The 26,104-nt window shown below is 39.4% G+C and overlaps 1 protein-coding gene across 1 annotated transcript in view; it reads right to left on the bottom strand.

Moving 5' to 3' along the window:
• RPRD1B (regulation of nuclear pre-mRNA domain containing 1B) overlaps positions 1 to 26,104 on the bottom strand; it is a 461,056-nt gene that overhangs the window by 82,788 nt on the left and 352,164 nt on the right. The window lies entirely within an intron of this gene.

Raw genomic sequence — 26,104 nt, 5'->3', positions numbered from 1 at the left:
AATGAGGTGCCTACCTGCCCCTTTTAACATCGAGAGGAGTGATGATTGATCCCTGCTGACTCTACTCTGATATGAAGCTGCAACCGCTCTAGTAGCTCACGTGACCGGCCTGTGAAGCTGCAACGTATTGTTAGAAAAGGCGCGTTTCAGGCCTGAAGAGAAGCGTATCTAAAATAAAACCACTTCCTGACTAACACACTAACAAGAAGAAAAAAAATCGCATTGTATGTGATATGCAAGAGCCAAGCATAACATAAATGTGCTCCACATAAATAGAAGTTTGCAGATTCCTCATAAGTCTGTTACCAAATATGCCCCTCAACCTCTGAGCCAACTATATGCAGTTAACTTTTTCCTTTCCATGAAGGAAATTTAACCTGTCTTTAAGTCACAAACACAGTAAGCCATGCCCCTGCCTGCAATTAACCCTGAACTGAATGATATTAGTCCCTGTGATAATGCAAGGGATCAATAGGTTAACCCCTTCAGTGTGAGCCTTCTAGCCCCAGAAGACAAAAGGCACTTACCTGCACCTCTAGCTGTCCAGCAGGATGACAGCTCACACGGTATGGAAGGACGCCACTCCTTACAGAGACCTGTGGAAGAAGAAAGAACAGAGTAAACCTACTCTGGCTTTCTATACTAGGGCAGCAATATGTTAGGAAAACGCAGTGAAGCCCACCTCACAAGTTCCTAATTGCTTTAAAGCCACCACTGCCCTACTAAAGAGACTAACATGGACTACAGCTAGACCCAATCCTTAAAGAAGGAAAAAGAACCTACTCTGGCTATTGGAAAATAATAAAATCCTGATTTCTTCAGACACCAAAACGTCACCTCCTCCATTTACAGAGGCAAAGAGAATGACTGGGGATTGAGGGTATGGGAGTGACACTTAAAGGGAAAGTAAACCCAAAATTCTTCTTTCATTATTTAGATAGAGAATACAATTTTTGTAGTTTCCAATTTACTTCTATTATCAAATTTGATTAGTTCTCATGTTATTCTTTGTTGAAGGGATAGCTAGGTAGGTAGCGTGCACATGCCTGAAGCACTACATGACAGGAAATAGTGCTGCCATCTAGTGCTCCTGCTAATGTATAACATCGTTGCAAAACTGCTGCCATATAGTGTTGTGGACACGTGCACACTCATGAGCTTACATCCCAGCTTTTCAACAAAAGGATAACAAGAAAACAAAGAAAATTTGATAACAGAAGTAAATTGGAAAGTTGTTTAAAATTATATGTTCTATCTAAATCATAAAAGAAAAAATTTGGGTTTTATGTCCCTTTAACAGCTTTGCTGTGGTGCTCTTCGTCTTCCCCTGCTGGCCAGGAGTGATATTCCCAAAAGTAATTGAGGACACCGTGGATTCACCATATCTTAGGAAAGAAATAGGATTTTTTATTATTAGAAATTTAATTATAGGGGAAAGCTCAAATTGGATGACCCTAACATGCCCTTATGATGAGGCAGGCTAAGGACACCCCCAGAAGCCCCATGATGCAATGGGCTGCGCCTTCTTTAAAGCCACATGGGGAAGGAGGGCTATATGGGGCTTATTTTATTAAAAATATGTATTTTTTTTAAAATATATTTTACTAAGTGCTTCGACCCACCAAGGCACTCAGCACACTGTCAGAGCATCAGAAGCCTACCTGAAGGCTTCCGACTGCTGGGCTCCACATGGAGCAATCAAAACGGAGCCTGGCAGTCTGGAACAGTATTGCAGGATGCCTCAACATCGAGGCATCGCTGCAATACTGTTTGAGCAGCTGAAATCTGGGGAAAAGCCTACTTTTGTCATGTGTTTCAAGAAATGAAAAGATGTAATATAAGCATAACAAATAATAAAAACATAATTTATGCTTACCTGATAAATTTATTTCTCTTGTAGTGTAGTCAGTCCACGGGTCATCCATTACTTATGGAATATATCTCTTCCTAACAGGAAGCTGCAAGAGGATCACCCAGCAGAGCTTGCTACATAGCTCCTCCCCTCACATGTCATATTCAGTCATTCGACCAAAGCAGACGAGAAAGGAGAAACCATAGGGTGCAGTGGTGACTGGAGTTTAATTAAAATTTAGGTCTGCCTTAAAGACAGGGCGGGCCGTGGACTGACTACACTACAAGAGAAATAAATTTATCAGGTAAGCATAAATTATGTTTTCTCTTGTTAAGTGTAGTCAGTCCACGGGTCATCCATTACTTATGGAATACCAATACCAAAGCTAAAGTACACGGATGAAGGGAGGGACAAGGCAGGAACATTAAACAGAAGGAACCACTGCCTGAAGTACCTTTCTCCCAAAAATAGCCTCCAAAGAAGCAAAAGTGTCAAATTTGTAAAATTTTGAAAAGGTGTGAAGCGAAGACCAAGTCGCAGCCTTGCAAATCTGTTCAACAGAGGCCTCATTTTTAAAGGCCCAGGTGGAAGCCACAGCTCTAGTAGAATGAGCTGTAATCCTTTCAGGAGGCTGCTGTCCAGCAGTCTCATAGGCTAAACGTATTATGCTACGAAGCCAAAAAGAGAGAGGTAGCCGAAGCCTTTTGACCTTTTCTCTGTCCAGAGTAAACGACAAACAGGGAAGAAGTTTGACGAAAATCTTTAGTTGCCTGCAAATAGAACTTCAGGGCATGGACTACGTCCAAATTATGCAAAAGTTGTTCCTTCTCTGAAGAAGGGTTAGGACACAGTGATGGAACAACAATCTCTTGATTGATATTCCTGTTAGTAACTACCTTAGGTAAGAACCCAGGTTTAGTACGCAGAACTACCTTGTCTGAATGAAAAATCAGATAAGGAGAATCACAATGTAAGGCAGATAACTCAGAGACTCTTCGAGCCGAGGAAATAGCCATCAAAAACAAAACCTTCCAGGATAACAGCTTGATATCAATGGAATGAAGGGGTTCAAATGGAACGCCTTGAAGAACATTAAGAACTAAGTTTAAGCTCCACGGCGGAGCAACAGTCTTAAACACAGGCTTAATCCTAGTTAAAGCCTGACAAAAAAACCTGAACGTCTGGAACTTCACAATAATAGATATAATAAGAACTAGTAAGCGCAGAGTGTAATCACTAAACTCCTGAGTTACCTTAGGGTCCCTTTCAAAGGTTTGAAGAATCAACAAAAATAGTTAAATTAATCAGGAGCGCTAAAAAGCTAAAAGCGATTATCTGATGGTATTAATAAAGTGCCAAGTGTATGTGCAAAAAATTGTGAAAATATTAATAAAGTGCAGAAAAATTAAAATACTTCAGATAAGTGAGGTTTAATCGATAATTGTTTATCTGAAATGTATTATAAAGTGAATAAGTGTAGTCATAAAACCAGACAGGTATATGTCTATTAGCATATGCCTCTATGGATTACTCAAAAAATAAAATGAAATGATCTTCTGACCAAATGTTTACAAAAAACAGTCTGTTATTCAAGACTGTGTATGGTGTTAGAAAGTGCTATAAGATAAAATTAGGCGAAGGAGAACAATCTCTTCAATGATTAATAAAATTATAAATGTTAAATCTATAAATACAGATTCAAATACTTAAATAGTGTAATGTGGGATTTAAAACACAAATTATCTAAAGGTTAATAACTAAGTATCAGAACATTCGGATTGTATGTAATGGTGATGGTAATAAATGCACAATGAATAAGGAATTAGGCTCTGCTTAAAATTTAATCTGTTATAAACAAGTGCAAACAAATCTTATAATTGCTAAAAACGGACGTCTCCGTGTAACATCAAAGTTAAAATTAGGGTTGCCACCACATTTAGAAAGGAGAAATTGGCTTTATAGACAGAAGAATTCCGGATATCCAATTGAACAGTCTATATTATGAACGGGAAATCTTTTCTTACCCGTAATCAGTCCACGAAAACAGTTTGGAGGGGAGATTTTTCTGACTTACCCCCAAACAATTCAGCCGTCAGTCCTGTAGATAGAAAATTACCGCCGTAGCGGAGTGACGTCACTTTTTTATAGGCGCTGTCTGCAGAGTGCAATCTGATTGGTCCTTAGGTGGGCAGTGTCAGATTTCTCACTGCCGTGATCCTTTTGAATGGAGTATCCGCTCTTAAGTGCCAACGAGCACGCAGGATACTGTTTAGATCATCCGTTGTAGGGGGACAACAGTCTCAGCGGTGTGTAGGTACTATAGTCTCACCTCACTTCAAAATAGAGCCGGTCTGATGCACACAGTTTCCAAATGTGCCGTAGATGTAGAATCTTTTATTTCAAAAGTGCTGGTGCCTCTATGGAAAGTGCTGGTGCTATTTCACGGATTGTGTTAACCAGACATTAACCAAGGCAGTATTTATGAAATAGAAAGTTTTTTTTAAAAGCAGAATATTAATTCAAACTGCAATTGTAGCAACAAAGTTCAACAAAGTTCATAGGCAACTAACATCAACGCGTTTCTCCCTGTGCAGGGCTTTTTCAAGATGAAAGTGTTGCCAACAGTTGCACCTTTTTAAAGGTGTTCCTAATTTTCTATTGGTTCAATGAAATTAGTTAAGGTGGTTTAGGCAATTTCATAAGGTGGTATTGGCAAACCTCTATTTGGGCAACCTTACTAATAATTTATGTGCAAATACATATATAACAATTCCAAATGTAAAAGAATTTTCAGTATTTAGAAGTATATCAATTAAAACCTATATTATTAAAAATTCTTAAAAAGTACACAGATATCTAAATGAATTTATTAGGTGTAGGATATTCATATCCAATAAAAGTTTGGATCTAAATTATAGAATATAAATGTAGCTCTATGACTAGGAGTGTTAATACATACATATAAATGAATACTTTTAGTAATATATAAAAATAGTAAATATAAATATAGAAATGAATTCATAAGCTTAAAACTTGTTGTTACTATTCAGGACAATGACTCATACAAGAGATTACAATATTTTAATATAAGAGTGAAGGAATAGTGACCAGAAACTATTAAAAATTAATAAAAATTAATAAAAAATTGATAAAAATTAATAAAAATTAGTAAAAGATCTAAAATGGGGTTAATCTAACAGAAATGGTGAAATATCAAGTTCTGAGTTCAGTCCATTTGGAAATAATGTCTCATATTTATAAATGAACTCTGCTTCTTTCAATTTAAGAAATTTTTCTATATTTCCACCTCTCCAATTTTGTTTGACATGTAATATTCCCCAATATTTAAGATCTGATGTTCTACCTTTATGTTTTAATTTAAAATGTTTATATAAATTGGTGTCATCAATTCCTTTTTCAATACACAGAAGGTGCTCCCTTATTCTATCTTTGACCATTCTTTTTGTCTCCCCAAAATAAATTAAATGACATGTGCATTTAAGGGCATATATAACTCCCTTGGTAGTGCATCTAATGCATTCTTTAATTTTAATTTCTTCTCCTGATTTTGGGACCTTTAGTGTACTTCTTTTATCACTATGTTTGCAGGCCTTACACGAATAGCACGGAAAGAAACCTGAAATTTTTTCTCCCTGTAGGTCTCTTTGTGTAAAGCTCCGTGTTTTCATGTTCGGTATACTAGGTGCCAAAATGGACTTAAAATTTTTGGTTTTCTTAAAAATCATTTTAGGTTTGGATGGGAGGGAATCTCCTATTATGGGATCTTCTTTAAGTATGGCCCAATGTTTATTGAGGATTTTTCTCATGAGGCCATGGTCTGCACTAAAATCTGTGATAAATGGGACATTAATTATTTCTTTATTCTCTTTGGTATCTTTTTGTTTATAAGTAAGTAGGGAATCTCTTTCTGTTTCTTTAGCTCTTTTTACAGCTTTATTTACAGTATCTTCATTATAGCCTCTATCCTTGAACTTTTCTATTTATACCTCAATTTGATTCTCAAAGTCACACATTCTAGAACAGTTTTTCCTTATCCTTAAACTTTGTCCAACAGGGATATTGTCTTTCCACTGTTGCAAATGACAGCTGTTTGCGTGAACAAAGCTATTGGAGTCCACATCTTTAAAGTGCGTTTTCGTTTGTATTGAATTGTTAATAACCATAATTCCTAAATCTAAAAACACAATTTTTTCTTTGCTGTAATTAAAAGTGAAGTTCAGGCCACTGTCATTAGTGTTCATGTTTTTAAAGAGGCAAAGTAATTTTTCTTCTGTCCCCCTCCATAGAAGTAGAACATCATCGATGTACCGTCTATAGAGCACGAGGTCTGCACCACAGTCATGCATCTGGAAAAAGGACTCCTCCCAATTTCCAACAAAAAGATTGGCATAACTGGGTGCAAACCTCGTGCCCATAGCCGTACCCTCGATTTGTAAATAAAATTGTTTATCATGCATAAAATAATTATTTTTTAATATGAACTCTATACTTGTAAGTAAAAATTCTTTTTGTTCAGTCATCATATCAGGGTCAGTATCTAAATATTTACTGATAGCTTGTATTCCCTTTGCATGATCTATCACTGTGTAGAGTGATGTTATATCTCCCGTAACTAAAATCAGATTTTCTTCCCATACTGTATCTCTTAAAATAGTTAAAACCTCAGTCGAGTCTTTTAAATAAGAATCTAATTTCTTAACAAATTTTTGTAGGTAAATGTCTACATAGTGTGAAAGATTTGATGACAGAGAGCCAATCCCGGAGATAATCGGTCTCCCTGGAGGTTGTTCTAAATTTTTGTGAATTTTTGGAAGGAAGTAGAACACCGGGATCCTCGGAAAAGTAGGGTCTAGGAATTCCACCTCCTTCTCATTAAGTATGCCCAATCTTTTGCCCTTTCCTATCAATTTCTTAAGACATGCTGCGAATTTGTTAGTTGGATTTAGTTCTAATTTTTTATATGTTTTGGTCTCACCTAACAGTCTATTGGCCTCTAATTTGTAGTAGCTTGTATCCCATTTTTCTGCACTTTATTAATATTTTCACAATTTTTTGCACATACACTTGGCACTTTATTAATACCATCAGATAATCGCTTTTAGCTTTTTAGCGCTCCTGATTAATTTAACTATTTTCGTCTGGAACTTCAGCCAGACGTTTGTGTAGAAGAATAGACAGAGCAAAACAGAAATCCTTCCTGTTTTGGAGCGGAGGAAGTTGATGCTGCTCCAGCCTTGAAGTTACGAAAGGCACGAAAATTAGACTGTTTGGCCTTTGATTTGGCCCTGTCCTGAGGTAGAGCATGGCCCTTACCTCCCGTAATGTCAGCTATAATTTCTTTCAAGCCGGGCCCGAATAAGGTCTGCCCTTTGAAAGGAATATTAAGCAATTTAGATTTAGAAGTCACGTCAGGTGGTTTAGGCAATTTCATAAGGTGGTATTGGCAAACCTCTATTTGGGCAACCTTACTAATAATTTATGTGCAAATACATATATAACAATTCCAAATGTAAAAGAATTTTCAGTATTTAGAAGTATATCAATTAAAACCTATATTATTAAAAATTCTTAAAAAGTACACAGATATCTAAATGAATTTATTAGGTGTAGGATATTCATATCCAATAAAAGTTTGGATCTAAATTATAGAATATAAATGTAGCTCTATGACTAGGAGTGTTAATACATACATATAAATGAATACTTTTAGTAATATATAAAAATAGTAAATATAAATATAGAAATGAATTCATAAGCTTAAAACTTGTTGTTACTATTCAGGACAATGACTCATACAAGAGATTACAATATTTTAATATAAGAGTGAAGGAATAGTGACCAGAAACTATTAAAAATTAATAAAAATTAATAAAAAATTGATAAAAATTAATAAAAATTAGTAAAAGATCTAAAATGGGGTTAATCTAACAGAAATGGTGAAATATCAAGTTCTGAGTTCAGTCCATTTGGAAATAATGTCTCATATTTATAAATGAACTCTGCTTCTTTCAATTTAAGAAATTTTTCTATATTTCCACCTCGCCAATTTTGTTTGACATGTAATATTCCCCAATATTTAAGATCTGATGTTCTACCTTTATGTTTTAATTTAAAATGTTTATATAAATTGGTGTCATCAATTCCTTTTTCAATACACAGAAGGTGCTCCCTTATTCTATCTTTGACCATTCTTTTTGTCTCCCCAAAATAAATTAAATGACATGTGCATTTAAGGGCATATATAACTCCCTTGGTAGTGCATCTAATGCATTCTTTAATTTTAATTTCTTCTCCTGATTTTGGGACCTTTAGTGTACTTCTTTTATCACTATGTTTGCAGGCCTTACACGAATAGCACGGAAAGAAACCTGAAATTTTTTCTCCCTGTAGGTCTCTTTGTGTAAAGCTCCGTGTTTTCATGTTCGGTATACTAGGTGCCAAAATGGACTTAAAATTTTTGGTTTTCTTAAAAATCATTTTAGGTTTGGATGGGAGGGAATCTCCTATTATGGGATCTTCTTTAAGTATGGCCCAATGTTTATTGAGGATTTTTCTCATGAGGCCATGGTCTGCACTAAAATCTGTGATAAATGGGACATTAATTATTTCTTTATTCTCTTTGGTATCTTTTTGTTTATAAGTAAGTAGGGAATCTCTTTCTGTTTCTTTAGCTCTTTTTACAGCTTTATTTACAGTATCTTCATTATAGCCTCTATCCTTGAACTTTTCTATTTATACCTCAATTTGATTCTCAAAGTCACACATTCTAGAACAGTTTTTCCTTATCCTTAAACTTTGTCCAACAGGGATATTGTCTTTCCACTGTTGCAAATGACAGCTGTTTGCGTGAACAAAGCTATTGGAGTCCACATCTTTAAAGTGCGTTTTCGTTTGTATTGAATTGTTAATAACCATAATTCCTAAATCTAAAAACACAATTTTTTCTTTGCTGTAATTAAAAGTGAAGTTCAGGCCACTGTCATTAGTGTTCATGTTTTTAAAGAGGCAAAGTAATTTTTCTTCTGTCCCCCTCCATAGAAGTAGAACATCATCGATGTACCGTCTATAGAGCACGAGGTCTGCACCACAGTCATGCATCTGGAAAAAGGACTCCTCCCAATTTCCAACAAAAAGATTGGCATAACTGGGTGCAAACCTCGTGCCCATAGCCGTACCCTCGATTTGTAAATAAAATTGTTTATCATGCATAAAATAATTATTTTTTAATATGAACTCTATACTTGTAAGTAAAAATTATTTTTGTTCAGTCATCATATCAGGGTCAGTATCTAAATATTTACTGATAGCTTGTATTCCCTTTGCATGATCTATCACTGTGTAGAGTGATGTTATATCTCCCGTAACTAAAATCAGATTTTCTTCCCATACTGTATCTCTTAAAATAGTTAAAACCTCAGTCGAGTCTTTTAAATAAGAATCTAATTTCTTAACAAATTTTTGTAGGTAAATGTCTACATAGTGTGAAAGATTTGATGACAGAGAGCCAATCCCGGAGATAATCGGTCTCCCTGGAGGTTGTTCTAAATTTTTGTGAATTTTTGGAAGGAAGTAGAACACCGGGATCCTCGGAAAAGTAGGGTCTAGGAATTCCACCTCCTTCTCATTAAGTATGCCCAATCTTTTGCCCTTTCCTATCAATTTCTTAAGACATGCTGCGAATTTGTTAGTTGGATTTAGTTCTAATTTTTTATATGTTTTGGTCTCACCTAACAGTCTATTGGCCTCTAATTTGTAGTAGCTTGTATCCCATTTTTCTGCACTTTATTAATATTTTCACAATTTTTTGCACATACACTTGGCACTTTATTAATACCATCAGATAATCGCTTTTAGCTTTTTAGCGCTCCTGATTAATTTAACTATTTTCGTCTGGAACTTCAGCCAGACGTTTGTGTAGAAGAATAGACAGAGCAGAAATCTGTCCCTTTAACGAACTAGCAGATAAGCCCTTTTCTAAACCCTCTTGTAGAAAGGACAATATCCTAGGAATCCTAACCTTACTCCATGAGTAACTCTTGGATTCGCACCAATATAAATATTTACGCCATATCTTATGGTAAATATTTCTGGTAACAGGCTTCCTAGCCTGTATTAAGGTATCAATAACCGACTCCGAGAAGCCACGCTTTGATAGAATCAAGCGTTCAATCTCCATGCAGTCAGCCTCAGAGAAATTAGATTTGGATGTTTGAAAGGACCCTGAATTAGAAGGTCCTGTCTCAGAGGTAGAGACCACGGTGGACAGGACGACATGTCCACTAGGTCTGCATACCAGGTCCTGCGTGGCCACGCAGGCGCCATCAGAATCACCGAAGCTCTCTCCTGTTTGATCTTGGCAATCAAACGAGGAAGCATCGGGAATGGTGGAAACACATAAGCCATGTTGAAGACCCAAGGGGCTGTCAGAGCATCTATCAGCACCGCTCCCGGGTCCCTGGACCTGGATCCGTAACAAGGAAGCTTGGCGTTCTGGCGAGACGCCATGAGATCCAGATCTGGTTTGCCCCAACGAAGAATCAGTTGAGCAAAGACCTCCAGATGAAGTTCCCACTCCCCCGGATGAAAAGTCTGGCGACTTAGAAAATCCGCCTCCCAGTTCTCTACGCCTGGGATGTAAATCGCTGATAGGTGGCAAGAGTGAGACTCTGCCCAGCGAATTATCTTTGAGACTTCCAACATCGCTAGGGAACTTCTGGTTCCCCCTTGATGGTTGATGTAAGCCACAGTCGTGATGTTGTCCGACTGAAATCTGATGAACCTCAGAGTTGCTAACTGAGGCCAAGCTAGGAGAGCATTGAATATTGCTCTTAATTCCAGAATATTTATTGGGAGGAGTTTCTCCTCCTGAGTCCATAATCCCTGAGCTTTCAGGGAGTTCCAGACTGCGCCCCAGCCTAGAAGGCTGGAGTCTGTTGTTACAATCGTCCAATCTGGCCTGCGAAAGGTCATCCCCTTGGACAGATGTGGCCGAGAGAGCCACCATAGAAGAGAATCTCTGGTCTCTTGATCCAGACTTAGTAGGGGGGACAAATCTGAGTAATCCCCGTTCCACTGACTTAGCATGCACAATTGCAGCGGTCTGAGATGCAGGCGCGCAAATGGTATGGTGTCCATTGCCGCTACCATTAAGCCGATTACTTCCATGCACTGAGCTACTGACGGGTGTGGAATGGAATGAAGGACACGGCAAGCATTTAGAAGTTTTGATAACCTGGCCTCTGTCAGGTAAATTTTCATCTCTACAGAATCTATAAGAGTCCCTAGAAAGGGAACTCTTGTAAGTGGTAATAGAGAACTCTTTTCCACGTTCACCTTCCACCCATGCGACCTCAGAAATGCCAGAACTATCTCTGTATGAGACTTGGCAGTTTGAAAACTTGACGCTTGTATCAGAATGTCGTCTAGGTACGGAGTCACCGCTATGCCTCGCGGTCTTAGTACCGCCAGAAGTGAGCCCAGAACTTTTGTAAAGATTCTTGGAGCCGTAGCTAATCCGAAGGGAAGAGCTACAAACTGGTAATGCCTGTCTAGGAAAGCAAATCTTAGGTACCGATAATGATCCTTGTGAATCGGTATGTGAAGGTAGGCATCCTTTAAATCCACTGTGGTCATGTACTGACCCTCTTGGATCATGGGAAGGATGGTTCGAATAGTTTCCATTTTGAATGATGGAACTCTTAGAAATTTGTTTAGGATTTTTAAGTCCAAGATTGGTCTGAAGGTTCCCTCTTTCTTGGGAACCACAAATCGATTTGAATAGAATCCCTGCCCGTGTTCCGTCCGCGGAACTGGGTGGATCACCCCCATTAGTAAAAGGTCTTGTACACAGCGTAGAAACGCCTCTTTCTTTATTTGGTTTGCTGATAACCTTGAAAGATGAAATCTCCCTCATGGAGGAGAAGTTTTGAAGTCCAGGAGATATCCCTGAGATATGATCTCCAACGCCCAGGGATCCTGGACATCTCTTGCCCAAGCCTGGGCGAAGAGAGAAAGTCTGCCCCCCACTAGATCTGTTTCCGGATAGGGGGCCCTCTCTTCATGCTGTCTTGGGGGCAGCAGCAGGTTTCTTGGCCTGCTTGCCCTTGTTCCAGGACTGGTTAACTTTCCAGCCCTGCCTGTAACGAGCAACAGCTCCTTCCTGTTTTGGAGCGGAGGAAGTTGATGCTGCTCCAGCCTTGAAGTTACGAAAGGCACGAAAATTAGACTGTTTGGCCTTTGATTTGGCCCTGTCCTGAGGTAGAGCATGGCCCTTACCTCCCGTAATGTCAGCTATAATTTCTTTCAAGCCGGGCCCGAATAAGGTCTGCCCTTTGAAAGGAATATTAAGCAATTTAGATTTAGAAGTCACGTCAGCTGACCAGGATTTAAGCCATAGCGCTCTGCGCGCTTGGATGGCGAATCCGGAGTTCTTAGCCGTAAGTTTGGTTAAATGTACGACGGCATCAGAAACAAATGCGTTAGCTAGCTTAAGTGCTTTAAGCTTGTTCATAATTTCATCCAATGGAGCTGTGCGAATGGCCTCTTCCAGAGACTCAAACCAGAATGCCGCCGCAGCAGTGACAGGCGCAATGCATGCAAGGGGCTGTAAGATAAAACCTTGTTGAACAAACATTTTCTTAAGGTAACCCTCTAATTTCTTATCCATTGGATCTGAAAAGGCACAACTATCCTCCACCGGGATAGTGGTACGCTTAGCTAAAGTAGAAACTGCTCCCTCCACCTTAGGGACCGTCTGCCATAAGTCTCGTGTGGTGGCGTCTATAGGAAACATTTTCCTAAATATGGGAGGAGGGGAAAAGGGCACACCAGGTCTATCCCACTCCTTGCTAATAATCTCTGTAAGCCTTTTAGGTATAGGAAACACGTCAGTACACACCGGTACCGCATAGTATCTATCCAACCTACATAATTTTTCTGGAATTGCAACCGTGTTACAATCATTCAGAGCCGCTAATACCTCCCCTAGCAATATGCGGAGGTTCTCAAGCTTAAATTTAAAATTAGAAATCTCTGAATCCAGTCTCCCTGGATCAGATCCGTCACCCACAGAATGAAGCTCTCCGTCTTCACGTTCTGCAAACTGTGACGCAGTATCTGACATGGCTCTCACCTCATCCGCGCGCTCTGTCCTTAACCCAGAGCTATCGCGCTTGCCTCTTAATTCTGGCAATTTAGATAATACTTCTGTCATAACAGCAGCCATGTCTTGCAAAGTGATTTGTAAGGGCCTCCCTGATGTACTTGGCGCCACAAAATCACGCACCTCCTGAGCGGGAGGCGAAGGTACTGACACGTGAGGAGAGTTAGTCGGCATAACTTCCCCCTCGTTGTATGGTGATAATTTCTTTACATGTAAAGATTGACTTTTATTTAAAGTAGCATCAATGCAATTAGTACATAAATTTCTATTGGGCTCCACATTGGCCTTTAAACATAGTGAACAAAGAGATTCATCTGTGTCAGACATGTTTAAACAGACTAGCAATGAGACTAGCAAGCTTGGAAATACTTTTCTAAATAAATTTACAAGCAATATAAAAAACGCTACTGTGCCTTTAAGAAGCACAAAAAGCTGTCACAGTTGAAATAACAATGAACCAAAATAGTTATAGCAACCAATTTTTCACAGTAAATGTATTAAGTTAGCAAAGGATTGCAGCCACCAGCAAATGCATGATTAACCCCTTAATACCCAAAAACGGATTAACAATTTAATAATTAACGTTTTTCTCACAGTCAAAACACACTGTCACAGGTCTCTGTGACTGATTACCTCCCTCAAAATGAATTTTGAAGACCCCTGAGCTCTCTAGAGACGATCTGGATCATGGAGGATGAAGTAGACAGATTGTGACTGAATTTTTACTGCGCAAAAAAGCGCTAAAATAGGCCCCTCCCACTCATATTACAACAGTGGGGAAGCTCAGAAAACTGTTTCTATGCAGAAAACAAAGATGGCCATGTGGTAAAAATCATGCCCCAATAAGTTTTATCACCAAGTACCTCACAAAAAACGATTAACATGCCAGTAAACGTTTTAAACATACATTTGAAAAGTTATGAATTGTTATTAATAAGCCTGCTACCAGTCGCTTTTACTGCAGTTAAGGCTCATACATTATTTCAGTATTAACAGTATTTTCAGAGTCAATTCCATTCCTTAGAAAAATACATTCAGTGTACACACACTCATCAGCCTAATACCAGTCGCTATCACTGCATTTAAGGCTGAACTTACTTTACATTGGTATCAGCAGTATTTTCTCAGTCAATTCCATTCCTCAGAAAAATAATTACTGCACATACCTCATTTGCAGGGGGGCCCTGCATGCTATTCCCCTTCTCTGAAGTTACCTCACTCCTCAGATGAGAACAGCCAGTGGATCTTAGTTACGTCTGCTAAGATCATAGAAAACGCAGGCAGATTCTTCTTCTAATGCTGCCTGAGAATAAACAGCACACTCCGGTGCCATTTAAAATAACAAACTTTTGATTGTAGAAATAAACTAAGTTAAAAAACACCACAGACCTCTCACAGCGACCTATCTAGTTAGCCTGCAAGAGAATGACTGAATATGACATGTGAGGGGAGGAGCTATGTAGCAAGCTCTGCTGGGTGATCCTCTTGCAGCTTCCTGTTAGGAAGAGATATATTCCATAAGTAATGGATGACCCGTGGACTGACTACACTTAACAAGAGAAAATGAACAGTATTTTAAACTAATTATGTTTATAATTGACACACCGCAATTTCAAGCTACATGTTTCCTTAGAAAATTTCCTTGCTCAAGTGCTCAGAAATGTTATAGGTGCATACAGTGGCGTACTCAACTCGGCAAGTGTCAGTTATCTGGGAACATTGTTTATGGGAACCTATCCTTTGTCCTCAGTAGATATCTTGAATGTTCTTGGGCCAAGTTTTACAAAAACACAGTTTTCCTTGCTGATGTCCCAAATAAAGCCTAACCACTACTGGCCATCATAGAGACAAGCAACGCAGTCATTATTCCTTAGTTTCAGGAGGACAGATATCACTGCATGCTCTTCAAACTCTTGTGATGCAGAGGTAAAGAATAATCTGCTAGTACTCTTGATACTGCATCAAAATGGTGACATTTTTATGTACCTGGAATTCTCTCATACTTTATCAAACCTGTCCTTCAGAGTTTCAGTTCATGAAGTTCAGTTACTTTCTCACTTTTTACATAGATGTATGTAACCCCTTTAATTTTCTCATCGCAAAAAAAGTAAATTTATGCTTACCTGATAAATTAATTTCTTCTACGATATGACGAGTCCACGGATTTCATCCTTACTTGTGGGATTTATCCTCCTGCTAATAGGAAGTGGCAAAGAGCACCACAGCAGAGCTATATATATAGCTCCTCCCTTCCCTCCACCTCCAGTCATTCGACCGAAGTTAGGAAGAGAAAGGAAAAGTCAAAGGTGCAGGGGTGACTGAAGTTTACAAAAAAAAAATATATATATATATAATCTAAATCTGTCTTAAAAATGACAGGATGGGCCGTGGACTCGTCATATTGTAGAATAAATTAATTTATCAGGTTTCTTCTACAAGATATGACGAGTGCACAGATTTCATCCTTAATTGTGGGATACAATACCAAAGCTACAGGATACATGACAGGAACCTAAAGGGAAGGCACCACTGCTTGAAGAACCTTTCTCCCAAAACCAGCCTCAGAAGAAGCAAAAGTATAAAATTTGGAAACTTTGGAAAAAGTATGAAGAGACGACCAAGTTGCAGCCTTGCAAATCTGTTCAACAGAAGCATCGTTTTTAAATGCCCATGAGGAAGCCACAGCCCTAGTAGAATGAGCCGTAATTCTTTCAGGAGGCTGCTGTCCAACAGTCTCATACGCCAGATGGATGATACTCTTCAGCCAAAAAGAAAGAGAGGTAGCCATAGCTTTCTGACCCCTACGCTTTCCAGAAAAAACAATGAATAATGAAGATGATTGACGGAAATCCTTAGTCGCCTGCAAGTAAAACTTCAAGGCACGGACCATGTCCAGGTTATGCAACATACGCTCCTTCTTAGAAGGGTTAGTACATAATGAAGGAACAACGATTTCCTGATTAATATTCTTATTAGAAACAACCTTGGGAAGGAAACCAGGTTTGGTACGTAAAACCACCTTATCAGAATGGAAGATAAGATAAGGCAAATCACATTGTAATGCTGAAAGCTCAGAAACTCTACGAGCAGAAGAAATAGCAACCAAAAACAAAACTTTCCAAGATAATAGCTTAATATCTATGGAATGCATGGGTTCAAACGGAACCACTTGAAGAACATTAAGAACTAAATTCAAACTCCAGGGTGGAGCAATTGGTCTAAACACAGGCTTAATTCTGGACACCTATGAATGTGCAAGCATTATTTTGATCAAGTTATATCGAAAGTCTCAACAACCTAAGACTGTTACCTCCTGTGGACTGACAGCACGTCCTATTTATCGTTCTAACGATAAGGTTAATATAGTGTGTGTCCACTGCCTAGTCATATAATTTTAACGTATGCACACGAGTGAGATTTATGATATGAATATAACCGCTTAAGGAATTGTTTTTAAATTTGTATGCCTTATATATTCTATTGTCACAGAGATTTTAGCTTAACAAGTTTTATAGAATTATCCAGATAGACCGACACCGGTGTCTTACTTTTATAGGAGTATATTTTTATAAGAGTAATTGGTTTTACTTGTATTGACTAAGTGTATGTTTTTTCTGCTATTAATTGTATATACATGCATTAATAAATACGTTTTATAGAGATTATATCCCTCCAGTATTTTGCACATTTTTTCTATATACTGTCTATTTTTATATTGGAGGTCAAATTGTAACCCTACCTTTGATTATATAGATTATATATCTAGATATTTATTGGTAACCAGATAGCAAAGGTTGGAGGTGGCGCCACAGGATAACAATTTAATTCTGGTTCAAGCCTGACAAAAAGACTGAACGTCTGGAACATCTGCCAAACGTTTGTGTAGCAAAATTGACGAAGCAGAAATGTGTCCCTTTAAGGAACTCGCTTTCTCCAATCCTTCTTGGAGAAAAGACAGAATCCTGGGAATCCTAACCTTACTCCATGAGTAGCCCTTGGATTCACACCAAAAAAGATATTTACGCCATATCTTATGATAGATCTTTCTAGTGACAGGCTTACGTGCCTGAATCAAAGAATTAATGACCGCATAAGAGAATCCCTGCTTAGATAAAATCAAGCGTTCAATCTCCAAGCAGTCAGCTGCAGAGAAATTAGATTTGGATGTTGGAAAGGACCTTGAATGAGAAGGTCCTGTCTCATTAGAAGTTTCCACTAAGGCAGAGAGGACATGTCCACTAGATCTGCATACTAAGTCCTGCGTGGCCACGCAGGCGCGATTAGAATTACTGAAGCTCTCTCCTGTTTGATCCAAGCAATCACCCGGGGAAGGAGAGGAAACGGTGGAAACACATAAGCTAGGTTGAACGACCAAGGCACTGCCAAGGCATCTATTAGTTCGGCCTGAGGATCCCTCGACCTGGATCCGTATCTTGGGAGCTTGGCATTCTGTCGAGACGCCATCAGATCCAATTCCGGTCTGCCCCATCAGAGAATTAGAGAGGCAAATACCTCCGAATGGAGTTCCCACTCCCCCGGATGAAAACCTGTCTGCTTAAAAAGTCCGCTTCCCAGTTGTCCACTCCTGGGATGTAGAGTGCTGACAGATGACAAGAGTGGGTCTCCGCCCATCGAATTATCTTGGATACTTCTGTCATCGCTAAGTAATGCCTCGTTCCTCCCTGATGATTGATGTAAGCCACAGTCGTGATGTCCGACTGAAATCTGATGAATTTGGCCGAAGCCAACTGAGGCCACGCCTGAAGCGCATTGAATATTGCTCTCAATTCCAGAATATTGATTGGAAGTAGAGACTCCAACTGAGTCCATACACCCTGAGCCTTCAGGGAATTCCAGACTGCACCACAGCCTAGTAGACTGGCGTCCGTTGTCACTATTACCCACGAGGGTCTGTGGAAACACTTCCCCTGGGACAGATGATCCAGCGACAACCACCAAAGAAGAGAGTTTCTGGTCCTGCAGAGTAAAAGAATTAGACGCATTTGAGGAACTCGGCATCGCTTGGGTGGGCGTTAAAGGTTGTGACACTTGGGGAGAATTAGACAGCATATCCTGATTCTATTCAGACTGAGAATCATCCTTAAGCACACTTTCTTTACATAAAATATGCTTTTTACATTGTAAGGCCCTTTTAGTACAAGAGATACACAAAGTAAGATGGGGTTCCACACTGGCTTCTAAACACAAGTTCAGACATGTTAAACAGTAAATAATAAAAGCGCAACAATTTTTCTGTACTGCACCAAAACCGATTTTTAGTACTAAACAATTAAACTAAGCAGTTCAAATTTGCCAAAAATTATTGCACCAATTGAGCAAAGCTAAATCACCCTGTAAAAAGTCTTTTTTATCTTGTAAAAAACTTTAAACAATAATAACAGCCCCTGCACCTCGCAACAGCTCTGCTGTGGCGCCTACCTGCCCTCAGGGTACTGAAGATAGAATCAACAACGATCCGGTGATTGATTTTACACTTTAGGCCCCACCGGAGCTTGTGCCTGCTGCCTTCTAGTAAGAAACTGCACGTCTGAGCACGCAAAATAAGCCCCGCCCACCATGGGCGTCGCATCAAGTCTCCCTAACCACATGGGAAGTGGTTTTAATAAGCCATGTGGTCCCCAAAAGTTTTAACACACACATTCGTTTTGCCCTTGTTAAACATAGTAAATGCACAGCTGCCTCTCCCAGTGTCAAGCCCCTATTAAGCTACATAACCATAGTAATCATTATGTATGCACCAGTAAGTTCAGTAACTCATAATCCTTATATGTCTACTGCTTACCCCTTCCCTTACAGGGAATAATGTCAGCCAGTTCTGATATAACAAGTCTCCTCAGAAATAAAAGACTGAATATACCTAAATTCTGTTTGTAGCATGACACCGTTCTCCACACTGAAGATTTTTCTTGCACTACCTTCAGAAACTCTGTGGGAAACAGAATGGATCTTAGTAACGTCTGCTAAGATCATCAACCTCAGGGGAGAAAAAAACAGAATTTATGCTTACCTGATAAATTACTTTCTCCAACGGTGTGTCCGGTCCACGGCGTCATCCTTACTTGTGGGATATTCTCCTCCCCAACAGGAAATGGCAAAGAGCCCAGCAAAGCTGGCCATATAGTCCCTCCCAGGCTCCGCCTACCCCAGTCATTCGACCGACGGACAGGAGGAAATATATATAGGAGAAACCATATGGTAACGTGGTGACTGTAGTTAGAGAAAATAATTCCTCAGACCTGATTAAAAAACCAGGGCGGGCCGTGGACCGGACACACCGTTGGAGAAAGTAATTTATCAGGTAAGCATAAATTCTGTTTTCTCCAACATAGGTGTGTCCGGTCCACGGCGTCATCCTTACTTGTGGGAACCAATACCAAAGCTTTAGGACACTGATGAGGGGAGGGAGCAAATCAGGTCACCTAAACGGAAGGCACCACGGCTTGCAAAACCTTTCTCCCAAAAATAGCCTCCGAAGAAGCAAAAGTATAAAATTTGTAAAATTTGGCAAAAGAGTGCAGTGAAGACCAAGTCGCTGCCTTACATATCTGGTCAACAGGAGCCTCGTTCTTGAAGGCCCATGTGGAAGCCACAGCCCTAGTGGAGTGAGCTGTGATACTTTCAGGAGGCTGCCGTCCGGCAGTCTCAAAAGCCAATCTGATAATGCTTTTAAGCCAAAAGGAAAGAGAGGTAGAAGTTGCTTTTTTACCTCTCCTTTTACCAGAATAAACAACAAACAAGGAAGATGTTTGTCTGAAATCTTTTGTAGCCTCTAAATAGAATTTTAGAGCACGGACTACGTCCAAATTGTGTAACAAACGTTCCTTCTTTGAAACTGGATTCGGTCATAAAGAAGGTACAACTATCTCCTGGTTAATATTTTTGTTGGAAACAACCTTCGGAAGAAAACCAGGCTCAGTACGCAAAACCACCTTATCTGCATGGACCAGATAGGGCGGAGAACACTGCAGAGCAAAAGGTAGAGGGAAGCAGCACTCTTACTCCATAGTCCTTAAAATCCAAAGGTTTATTTCAAAAGAGTTTAAAACATGTAGGTGAATAGACAAGCACAGCACAGTACAAATGCAAGCTATACAGGTGGAGGGGGGGGAGCAAATCCTTACATGTTTCGTGCTATGCAGCACTTAATCATAGGATAGCTCACCACCTGTGCAGCACACCTTTAAAGGAGCAATGGCCAATCATTCAAAGCCATAGTATACCCAAAATGAATGTCTCAAAGGCAGACTGCACAGGTGTGAGAAGAAATGGTGTAACATAACAATACAAAAGCAAAAAAGGTACTTATTACATAGAAAGTACAAAAGTGAAAATAAAATAAAAATGAATGTAAAAAAACACATCAATAGATCATGTTACACACGTTCCAAATTAGTCTCAAAAAGAGAAATAATAGTAAATCTGATTATAAATCTAAGTCAGATGCGATATAGTAATAAAAATATATATATATATAAAAATATAAATATATAAAATATAAAATATAAGATATATATATATATTACTATCATCACATATACAAGGCAAGAAAAAATTGTTTAAGGATCAAAAAGATTTTAAAGACAATAAAGCACATGTCACATGGAATATACAACTTTTTGATGAGACCTTAAAAAAGATGGTATTAATTTTTCAAAATGTCATGCACTAATTGTACTCATATTCACATTGCCAAGTTAACAGCGGGATTGAAAAATCTGAAAATAACTTATACTTTCAGGAATCACAGTTTAGGAGTTTAGGAGTCTCATATACATATGTTGTAAAACTGTCACATTTTTTCATATTTTTTCTCATATTTTTTCATATTTTTTCATATTTTTTCTCATATTCTTTCATATTTCTTCATATTTTTTCACACAATGGTAGATAAATACAAAAACAAAAAAAGTTAATGTGAAAACATATACAAATATGTATAATTGTATGTATCAAGGTGTCAAAATATGAAGATATGAAAATGTGAAACTGGATATGTTCAGAATGTATTCAGAATGAGAATAAGAGTGAGGCAAGGGAGAAATAAAAACTAAAAAGATAATTTCTAATTTTTAATGAGTATTCTTAATATGACTATGACAATGAGCGTCTACATAGATGGGAATTTATTGAAGATGGCACAAGTTACTCCACAAAGTAACTAATGTCCCATTCTTTATTTAGACCAAACGGTGCCCTCGTGTTAAGTTTCCAAATCCAAAAAAGTTCTTTCTTGGACAATATATTATATATATTTCCTCCCCTAATGGGCTTTTTGGCTATGTCTATTACTTTTACAGTAAATTTTGGCTGATCAGTAAAATGTAAGCAGTTGAAATGTCTTGCTACACTCGAATCCTTGTTATAATTTTTAATATCCCTTCTATGCTCTCCTATTCTCGATCTAAGGGCACGGGAGGTCTGACCAAAATACTGTTCAGAACACAGGGTACAGTCTATAAGATAGACGACAAATGTTGTGCTACAATTTGCATAATGATTAATTTTAAAATTCTGTTTGGTTACATGACTAGTGAATTCAGTCTCCATGGATATCTGTAAACAGGTGAGACAATTTCTAGATAGACATCTGAAAGTGCCCTTCTTATTCAGCCACTGGCACCCCCTTGGACCAACTTGGCTATTCACCATGCTGGGCACAAGCTTTTTGGCAAGTGTGGGGGCCTTTTTAGGCACAAATTTAACCTTATCTACAAAATTGACTAAAATGTCATCACCTTTAAGTATAGATAAGTTACCTTTAATAATTTTACATAAATCATTGAATTGTGAAGAATACTCTGTCGAAAATACTACTATATCCTTACTACACATTACTTTATTGGCTTTGTTATTCCACTTTCTTTCTTTAGGATTATAAGTACATCTAACCTCATCTAAGGACTGCTGGAGTACATTACGATCGTAACCTCTAGCACTTAGCCTATCCATCAATTTGATGGCCTGGACATTAAACAGTTTATCTGAGTTGGAGTTTCGACGCAACCTAAGAAATTGACTCTTAGGTATCGAATTTATAAGATGTTTGGGATGACAGGATGTGGCATGTAAGATTGTGTTGCCAGAGGTTGGCTTTCTATATGTATCAGTGACGATCTTATTAAGTTCAACTGAGCCAACTAAGGTGAGATCCAAAAAATGAACTTCTTTATCTTGGATCTCCCCCGTGAACTGTAAATGTAAATCATTATTGTTTACAAATTTGAGGAAATCCTCAAAGACAAAGTCACCTTTGACCACAAAGATAAGGTCATCAATGTAACGCATATATATGCAGATGTTATCTATGAAAGGGTTATTGCTATTGTAGAGGCTGCCGAGTTCCCACCAGAGCAGATAACTCAGAAACTCTTCTAGCAGAAGAAATTGCAACCAAAAACAAAACTTTCCACGATAATAACTTAATATCTACGGAATGTAAGGGTTCAAACGGAACCCCTTGAAGAACTGAAAGAACTAGAATAAGACTCCAGGGAGGAGTCAAAGGTCTGTAAACAGGCTTGATTCTAACCAGAGCCTGAACAAACGCTTAAACGTCTGGCACAGCTGCCAGCCTTTTGTGAAGTAAAACAGATAAAGCAGAGATCTGTCCCTTCAGAGAACTTGCAGAAAATCCTTTCTCCAAACCTTCTTGTAGAAAGGAAAGAATCTTAGGAATTTTTATCTTGTTCCATGGGAATCCTTTAGATTCACACCAACAGATATATATTTTCCATATTTTATGGTAAATTTTTCTAGTTACAGGCTTTCTAGCCTGAATAAGAGTATCTATTACAGAATCTGAAAACCCACGCTTTGAAAGAATCAAGCGTTCAATCTCCAAGCAGTCAGTTGGAGGGAAACCAGATTCGGATGTTCGAATGGACCCTGAACAAGAAGGTCCTGTCTCAAAGGTAGCTTCCATGGTGGAGCTGATGACATATTCACCAGGTCTGCATACCAAGTCCTGCGTGGCCACGCAGGAACTATCAAGATCACCGAAGCCCTCTCCTGATTGATCCTGGCTACCAGCCTGGGAATGAGAGGAAACGGTGGGAATACATAAGCTAGGTTGAAGATCCAAGGTGCTACTATTGTATCCACTAGAGTCGCCTTGGGATCCCTGGATTTGGACCCGTAACAAGGGACCTTGAGGTTCTGACGAGAGGCCATCAGATCCATGTCTGGAATGCCCCATAATTGAGTTATTTGGGCAAAGATTTCCGGATGGAGTTCCCACTCCCCCGGATGCTCCTCCATCACCAGGGAACTCCTTGTTCCCCCCTGATGGTTGATATATGCAACAGTCGTCATGTTGTCTGATTGACACCTTATGAATTTGGCCTTTGCTAGTCGAGGCCAAGCCTTGAGAGCATTGAATATCGCTCTCAGTTCCAGAATGTTTATCGGGAGAAGAGAGTCTTCCCGAGACCATAGACCCTGAGCTTTCAGGGGTTCCCAGACCGCGCCCCAGCCCACCAGACTGGCGTCGGTCGTGACAATGACCCACTCTGGTCTGCGGAAGCTCATTCCCTGTGACAGGTTGTCCAGGGTCAGCCACCAACGGAGTGAATCTCTGGTCCTTTGATCTACTTGGATCGTCGGAGACAAGTCTGTATAATCCCCTTTCCACTGTCTGAGCAAGCACAGTTGTAATGGTCTTAGATGAATTCGTGCAAAAGGAACTATGTCCATTGCCGCAACCATCAAACCTATTACTTCCATGCACTGCACTATGGAAGGAAGAAGAACAGAATGAAGTACCTGACAAGAGCTTAGAAGTTTGATTTTCTGGCCTCTGTCAGAAAAATCTTCATTTCTAAGGAAACTATTATTGTTCCCAAGAAGGGAACTCTTGTTGACGGGGACAGAGAACTTTTTTTCTATGTTCACTTTCCACCTGTGAGATCTGAGAAAGGCTAGGACAATGTCCGTATGAGCCCTTGCTTTTGACAGAGACGACACTTGAATCAGGATGTCGTCCAAGTAAGGTACTACTGCAATGCCCCTTGGTCTTAGCACCGCTAGAAGGGACCCTAGTACCTTTGTGAAAATCCTTGGAGCAGTGGCTAATCCGAATGGAAGTGCCACAAACTGGTAATGCTTGTCCAGAAAGGCGAACCTTAGGAACCGAAGATGTTCCTTGTGGATAGGAATATGTAGGTACGCATCCTTTAAATCCACCGTGGTCATGAATTGACCTTCCTGGATGGTAGGAAGGATCGTTCTAATGGTTTCCATTTTGAACGATGAAACCCTTAGAAACTTGTTTAGAATCTTGAGATCTAAAATTGGTCTGAATGTTCCCTCTTTTTTGGGAACTATGAACAGGTTGGAGTAAAACCCCATCCCTTGTTCTCCTAATGGAACAGGATGAATCACTCCCATTCTTGACAGGTCTTCTACACAATGTAAGAATGCCTGTCTTTTTATTTGGTTCGAAGATAATTGAGACCTGTGGAACCTTCCCCTTGGGGGTAGTTCCCTGAATTCCAGGAGATAACCTTGAGAAACTATTTCTAGCGCCCAAGGATCCTGAATATCTCTTGCCCAAGCCTGAGCAAAGAGAGAAAGTCTGCCCCCCACCAGATCCGGTCCCGAATCGGGGGCCAACACTTCATGCTGTTTTGGTAGCAGTGGCAGGTTTCTTGGCCTGCTTACCCTTGTTCCAGCCTTGCATCGGTCTCCAGGCTGGCTTGGTTTAAGAACTATTACCCTCTTACTTAGAGGGTGTAGAATTTGAGGCTGGTCCGTTTCTGCGAAAGGGACGAAAATTTGGCTTAGTTTTAGCCTTAAAAGACCTATCCTGAGGAAGGGCGTGGCCCTTTCCCCCAGTGATGTCTGAAATAATCTCTTTCAAGTCAGGGCCAAACAGTGTTTTACCCTTGAAAGGGATGTTAAGCAATTTGGTCTTGGAGGACACATCCGCTGACCAAGACTTTAGCCAAAGCGCTCTGCGCGCCACGATAGCAAACCCTGAATTATTCGCTGCTAATCTAGCTAATTGCAAAGCGGCATCTAAAATAAAAGAGTTAGCCAATTTAAGTGCTTGAACTCTGTCCATAACCTCCTCATACGAAGATTCTTTATTGAGCGACTTTTCTAGTTCTTCGAACCAGAAACACGCAGCTGTAGTGACAGGAACAATGCATGAAATTGGTTGTAGAAGGTAACCTTGCTGAACAAACATCTTTTTAAGCAAACCCTCTAACTTTTTATCCATAGGATCTTGAAAACACAACTATCTTCTATAGGAATAGTAGTGCGTTTGTTTAGAGTAGAAACCGCCCCCTCGACCTTGGGGACTGTCTGCCATAAGTCCTTTCTGGGGTCGACTATAGGAAATAATTTCTTAAATATAGGGGGAGGAACAAAAGGTATGCCGGGCCTTTCCCACTCCTTATTTACTATGTCCGCCACCCGCTTGGGTATAGGAAAAGCATCAGGGGACACCGGAACCTCTAGGATGTCCATCTTACATAATTTCTTTGGAATGACCAAATTGTCACAATCATCCAGAGTAGATAATACCTCCTTAAGTAGTGCGTGGAGATGTTCTAATTTAAATTTAAATGTTACAACATCAGGTTCAGCTTGTTGAGAAATTTTCCCTGAATCTGAAATTTCTCCCTCAGACAAAACCTCCCTCCTGGCCCCTTCAGATTGGTGTGAGGGCATGCCAGAACAGTTATCATCAGCGTCCTCTTGCTCTTCAGTGTTTAAAACAGAGCAATCGCGCTTTCTCTGATAAGTAGGCATTTTGGATAAAATGTTTGCAATAGAATTATCCATTACAGCCGTTAATTGTTGCATGGTAATAAGTATTGGCGCACTAGATGTACTAGGGGCCTCTTGTGTGGGCAAAACTGGTGTAGACACAGAAGGGGATGATGCAGTACCATGCTTACTCCCCTCATTTGAGGAATCATCATGGGCAATATCATTATCTATGGCATTGTCCCTACTTTGTTTGGACACTATGACACAATTATCACATATATTTAAATGGGGAGAAACCTTGGCTTTCATACATATAGAACATCGTTATCTGA

The sequence above is a fragment of the Bombina bombina genome, chromosome 1, assembly GCF_027579735.1.
Source record: "Bombina bombina isolate aBomBom1 chromosome 1, aBomBom1.pri, whole genome shotgun sequence".
Taxonomy (NCBI): domain Eukaryota; kingdom Metazoa; phylum Chordata; class Amphibia; order Anura; family Bombinatoridae; genus Bombina; species Bombina bombina.
Note: the sequence above shows the minus strand (reverse complement) of the source record. Positions and strands in the feature narration are given on the sequence as shown.